This window comes from Microcebus murinus, chromosome 10, assembly GCF_040939455.1.
Source record: "Microcebus murinus isolate Inina chromosome 10, M.murinus_Inina_mat1.0, whole genome shotgun sequence".
Classification (NCBI taxonomy): Eukaryota; Metazoa; Chordata; class Mammalia; order Primates; family Cheirogaleidae; genus Microcebus; species Microcebus murinus.
Window position 1 is genome coordinate 80809032 of NC_134113.1, and position 5803 is coordinate 80814834.

The window sequence follows — 5803 nt, forward strand, 5'->3', positions numbered from 1 at the left end:
CAACTGAATTATATGCCAGCTCTTTCTGGATCATCCCACAACTTGGAGGGCTGGGCAACTGCAGCTCCTCTTTCCACACTCCTGCACATGAGGCAGTTTTGTCCTCCCTTAAGTTATGCGGTTGGAAGATCACCTCCAGCCTTCCTGAATTTTGCATATAGGACTAACTTCAGTGGGGTCTACCGGACCTCATTGTGTGAACATTCTTTGATCATACACTTTATCTATTTGGAGGAAGCAGGAAGTGTGAAATCATATTTTCGACTTTGCCTCAATCAGATTCCACTTTTACCCTAGACTTCTGGGTCCATTGGAGCAGTCACAAGTTCTCCATTTTTCCCAGAAACAGTAACACAAGAGGTTGCCACTAAGTCCCTGGCACTTTCTTTTTTTTTTTTAAACTTTGAGTCAAAATAGGAATACCACTATTGTCTTTATTCCTAGAAATCTACGTTGCTAAATTTGTCAGTGACAGAGCTGAAAGAGCTTGCAAGTATATTAAAAGCAAAACCACCAAGTGCCCCACCAAAAAAAAAAAAAAACAACAACAAAAAAAGTGATTTCTAACCAAACAGGCCCATGCATAGAAAAAAGCACGTACAGGTTTTGCCAGAATTGTAGATTCGAAACCTTTCCAAAACAAATGGAGGGGTCACTTCCTGTCCCATTTTGGGGTTGCCATACTCACAACAAGCAGTTGGTCACACCTGTGCCTGAGGGTTTTTGTAGGCTTCATCTTTGAAAACCCCTGAAGTATTCTTTTTTCACTTGGCACTTTATCTTCAAACATGAAGGGTTTTGGAACAGAAAGACCATGATGGAAGTGCTCAGTGGTAGTGTTCTTTTTCTAACTTGGCTTGCATAGCTGCCATTCCTCTCGATTCTCATGAAAACACACATGATTCAGTAATGCTTCCCCCACTCGGTGTACAGTACCCTCCTCCAGACTTCTCAGAGAGGAGCCCAGGACTTTCCTATACTAATTGTCTCCCAGCCAGTGGCTGCCTTTCCTACAGCAGCCCAAGCCAGACTTTGTTGCAGCCTGCGAATATTTTCCACTCCAGTGTGTGATGCCAAAATCATTCCACCAGGCCTGCTCCAAGTTTCCCTGTCAAGAGAAGCTTCCAGCCTGATGTATACTGGATTAGCATAGAGCATCAAGACCAGACTCGCAAGCTTACAAAACTGGCAGCACAGCTTTCCTAAGTCTAACAATGAAATGGATGTACCCTTTTAAGCTGAAAGGTAAAATATATTTTCGGAGAAAGATAATCGATGTCTATAAGAACAATTTATTTGAGGATTTCGAGAACTTAGTTCTAACTAATTTTAAGAAGTGATTATTATTTTATTCACACAAAATATAGTAACCCTTCATAAAAATGTAAATGTACTGGGCACCAGCAACATTTACAAATTCGGCCTCTGTCCATCAGATCTTATTTATTTCTACTGCTTTTTCACAAACATTTAGAAAATAGATGTCTGTGTGCCAAAGTCCTTCTGTTAGGGTGCACTGTTTTAGTAATAACAAAGGAGAAGACTCATGCTGGGTTAGAAAAACCCAAAAGAGTAGCCTGACTTTGACAATAGTACAGTGACGGTAGTAGCATGAGATAAACCAAGCTATAGATCAACAAATGTTTATTGTCTACCCACTAAACAAACTTTTCATTTCTGAATCCTCTGTGTCTAGTACTGTTCCTGGCAAGGAGCATATTTATTTATTGAATGAAAGAATGAATAAATGAATGAACACACCCAATTTCCCTAAAGCTGTTAATTTACCCATTCATACTTGAGCATATTGATTCTTGAAGACATTCCAGTTCCTTGGATCACAAGTTCTCTATGTTGACTACTCTTAGGAAACCACTTTAAATCTATGTTTAAAAACCTGTTGAATTTTCTTTCTGCTTAAATTATATTGTTCTGTGGTTGCTTTTTTGTTTTGTTTTTTTTTTTTTTAAAGTAGATACACATAAGAGCTTCCAGAAAACAATCCTGGCAGAATTTGAGATATTAGAGTCTCCAAACTCCATAAAAGGAAGCTTTAGAGTTGCTAAGAAAACAAGGAATGGCTCTCCTCTTGATTTCTGCATCACCTTCTTAAGTAAGCCTCTTTGTACACCTACCTTCCTTTTCCCCTCCCTCCTACCCTTTCCTTGAGTGCTCCCTCTTAAAGCTCCCTAAATTCTTGTGCACAGTATCACCATCTTGTAAATCGACTCCCTTCCTAGACTTTGGATTCAGCATAGGCAATGACTGGGAATTTGTCTTGGTGCCTTTGGGTCCTGACATAGATCCTGGCGCTTAGTGAGTGCTCAGTTAGTGTCTGAACAAATGAATGAAGGAGAGAATCGTGGTATTAAGCTGACCTGAGACATTTGTTCATCCAGAAGCTGGAAAACATTTGGAAGGCATTCAGAGTGAGAAAGGTACTTTCTTCTGTTTGGAAAAAAGATCAAAGGATCCCTGCCTGAGAAGAGGCCTCCATATGGTTTTTATTGTCATCTTTCTTTTTTCTCCCACTGATTAAAAAGAAAGAGGGGGGGATCAAAAGTAATCTGGGAGATCGGCAGAACTGTGAAAAGACTGTGAAGCCATACTTTTTAGAGCCTTCTGGGAATTCTTGTCAACCCAGGCAAAGCTGGCCCCAGGGCCAGGGGCCATCAGTCCCCACATGCATTGCTAGACAGCTCTCTTCTTGAAGGGCATTTCCAGGACTACTCAGAGGCAGTTCTGTCAACCCTGCTGTCTCTTCCTGCCAGTTCATAGAAGGGTCCGCTGATGCCTTCTTGCTCTGTGGACTTTCCTTCCAGCTAAGATTACCCCTACCATTCTTCTGCCTCTTACTCAGGATTTGCCTGAGTTTCTGCCAATCTCCTGTCCTGCCACCCCTCTTACTTTGTCTGTTTACCTTGTCTCTTTACTCCTTGAAGAGACTTTGACACACATCCTGATCTTGAACTGGATCCATCCCTTCCTGGTCCACTGATTTCTTCTACTGGAAGAATATGACGGGGCTAGCTATTCGAAGCACAGAGTAAGTCATCAGACAAAGCTCTATGCACTGAGCAGCCACTGAAGACCATAAAGGCAACTAGCCTAGAATCTAGAAAGATAACCAGAGCAACAAGGAGTATAGAAAACAAGCGGGGAGATTATGACGTGGGGAATTCAAAGCTCAGACAAAGAATTAGCATCATGGAGGGCCAGGAAGCCCAAGAGCATGGGAAACAGCTACAAACTGCCAGCAACAAGACCTTGTTTCTGCATTCATTCATTGCCTCTGCCAAGTACATTTGTATTTATGTCCTACTAACGAAAGCAAGAGTGTCCAGGAGTAGGACTGCATATGGTTTGGAATTGGGACTTCCCACATTTAGTCCTTGTGCTGGACTAAGTAATTACCTTACCTGTGTGTCTGCCTCAGTTTCCTCTTCTATATAATAGTACCTACATTAGGAAATTTTCCTGAGTATTATACGAGGTAATATAGGTAAAGCATTGGCATATCCCTGTTCAGCAGAAAGTGCACGATGATTATTAGTTGTCATTATTATTACACTGAAGAGGACAATTTTTAATGTGATTAGCATGGGTCTTGCAGGTAGAGGTTAACATTTTGGGATCCCATGAATAAAATTAAAAGAGTTAGCCGAGTCACTTTTGCTAATAGATGGCTTTGAAATGTAAATATATTGGGTGCATAGTTACGTTGTAAAGAACTTTTTTATAGCTTTATTGAGGCATAACTGGCATACAATAAACTGTGCATCTTCAAAGTGTATAATTTGATGAGTTTTGACATATGCATGTGCCCGTAGAACCATCACCACAATCAAGATAATGAACATATCCATCACCCCCCAAAATTTCCTCATGCCCCTTTGTAATCGTTCTGTCCCACTCCTCCTTGATCCACCCTCAGCCCTCTCACCATCCTCGGGCAACCACTGATCTACTTTCTGTCACCATAGATTAGCTTACATTTTCCTAGATTTCATATAAATGGAATCACACAGTATTACTTTTTGGGGACGGGGGAGGTTTGGCATCTTTCGCTGAGTGCAATTATTTTGAAATTAATCTACATTGTTGTTTGTTGTCAATAGCTCATTCCTTTTAATTGCTGAGTAGTATTCCATTGTGTAACAGGATGTGTTTACCCATTCATCTGCTTATGGAGACTTGGGTTGTTTCCAGTTTGGAGCTATTACAAATAAAGCAGCAGTAAACATCCATGTACAAGTCTTTGTGTGGACCTAGACTTTTATTTCTCTTGGGTAAATATCTGTGATAAGTATATGTTTAACTTTTTAAGAAACTGCCAAACTGTTTTCCAGAATGGTTGTGCCATTTACATATTTAATCGTCAAAGACTTATGTTTTGAATTGTTTTTAATAAGGGTATAAAACAGCCTTGGTTCTTTTTTTCCTTTTTTTTTTTTTTATTTCATCATATTATGGGGGTACAAATATTGTTCAGGATACATATATTGTCCCCGCCTCCCCTCCCCCCCCAAGTCAGAGCTTCTAGAGTGTCCATCTTCCAAGTGGTGGGTATCACACTCACCCTGTAAGTATACACCCATCCCCTCCTCCCCCTCCCACCTGCCCGACATCCGATAAATGTTTTTTGGAGGTTTTTTTTTTTGACATTTTGGTTACATTTTATATCTTTGCATTTCCCTAGCGAGGGTTAGAGGTATGCCCTTCCCCTCCACAATGCTCACCACATCCCTTAGATGTGGGTCTACCCCCTGCTGAATCCCTGGTGAACACTACCACCATTTGAGCACCATAGTTTTAATCAGTCACTACCAATTTGATGGCAAGGACATGTGGAGCCCATTTTCCCTTCTCTTGTGTCGCCTCACTTTGCATAATGGCCTTAAGCTCAATCCAAGATAGTATAAGCGGTGCTGGCTCGCTGTCGTTTCTTAGAATTGAGTAATATTCCATTGTGAACATATACCAAATTTTAATTATCCACTCATGAATTGACGGGCACTTGGGTTGTTTCCATGTCCTTTCAATAGTGAATTGTGCTGCCACAAACATTCAAGTGTACATGTCTTGTCTCTATCTGCATCTGAGATTTCTGGCTAGGTCCACGGGTCCTCAGTGCCCACCTTTCTCGGAAACTTAACCTAATTTGTTTTGTTCCTCTGGGGGAAGAAACTTCTTAAAATGTGAACTCACAAAATTAAACAAATCAAAGGTTAAAAACAAGTATCATAACAACTATTGGGTAAGATATTTGTTGGTTTAACCTCAATCTCTTTTAAGATTCAATAGGGGATGCCTGAATCTAACGGTCCAGCATGCAATAAATAAATCACCCATGAACTCTCTTTGCATAATTTTCGAGCCCATTCCCCTAGGTCACTGTCATCCTCTCAGACTGAAGAGTCCTGACATAGTGCCAAGTCCATCAAGCAAGTCTACAAGGTCTAAGGACACCCATTCCATGTTCTCACTGTCAACATCACTCTCAGCCTTCACCCCTGCGAAAGCCACATGCAACTGCCCCAAACGTTACACAACTGGGATGGAAGGAATTTTCATTTGTCTCAAAAACAAAAAAACAATTCAGACTGCAAGCACACAGTATTGTTGAAAATAATTGTTCATCTCAATTCCAAAGGGCTAGAAATCTCTGTTCTGAGAATCTGCTTTAAAGAGAGAGAGAGAGAGAGAAAATATGGTACCAACAGGATGTCCTAATAATAGAACCATCAATCTTACTGTATTTTTGGTTGTTAACTGCTAGTGTAAATCAAAGCCCTCTCCTTCC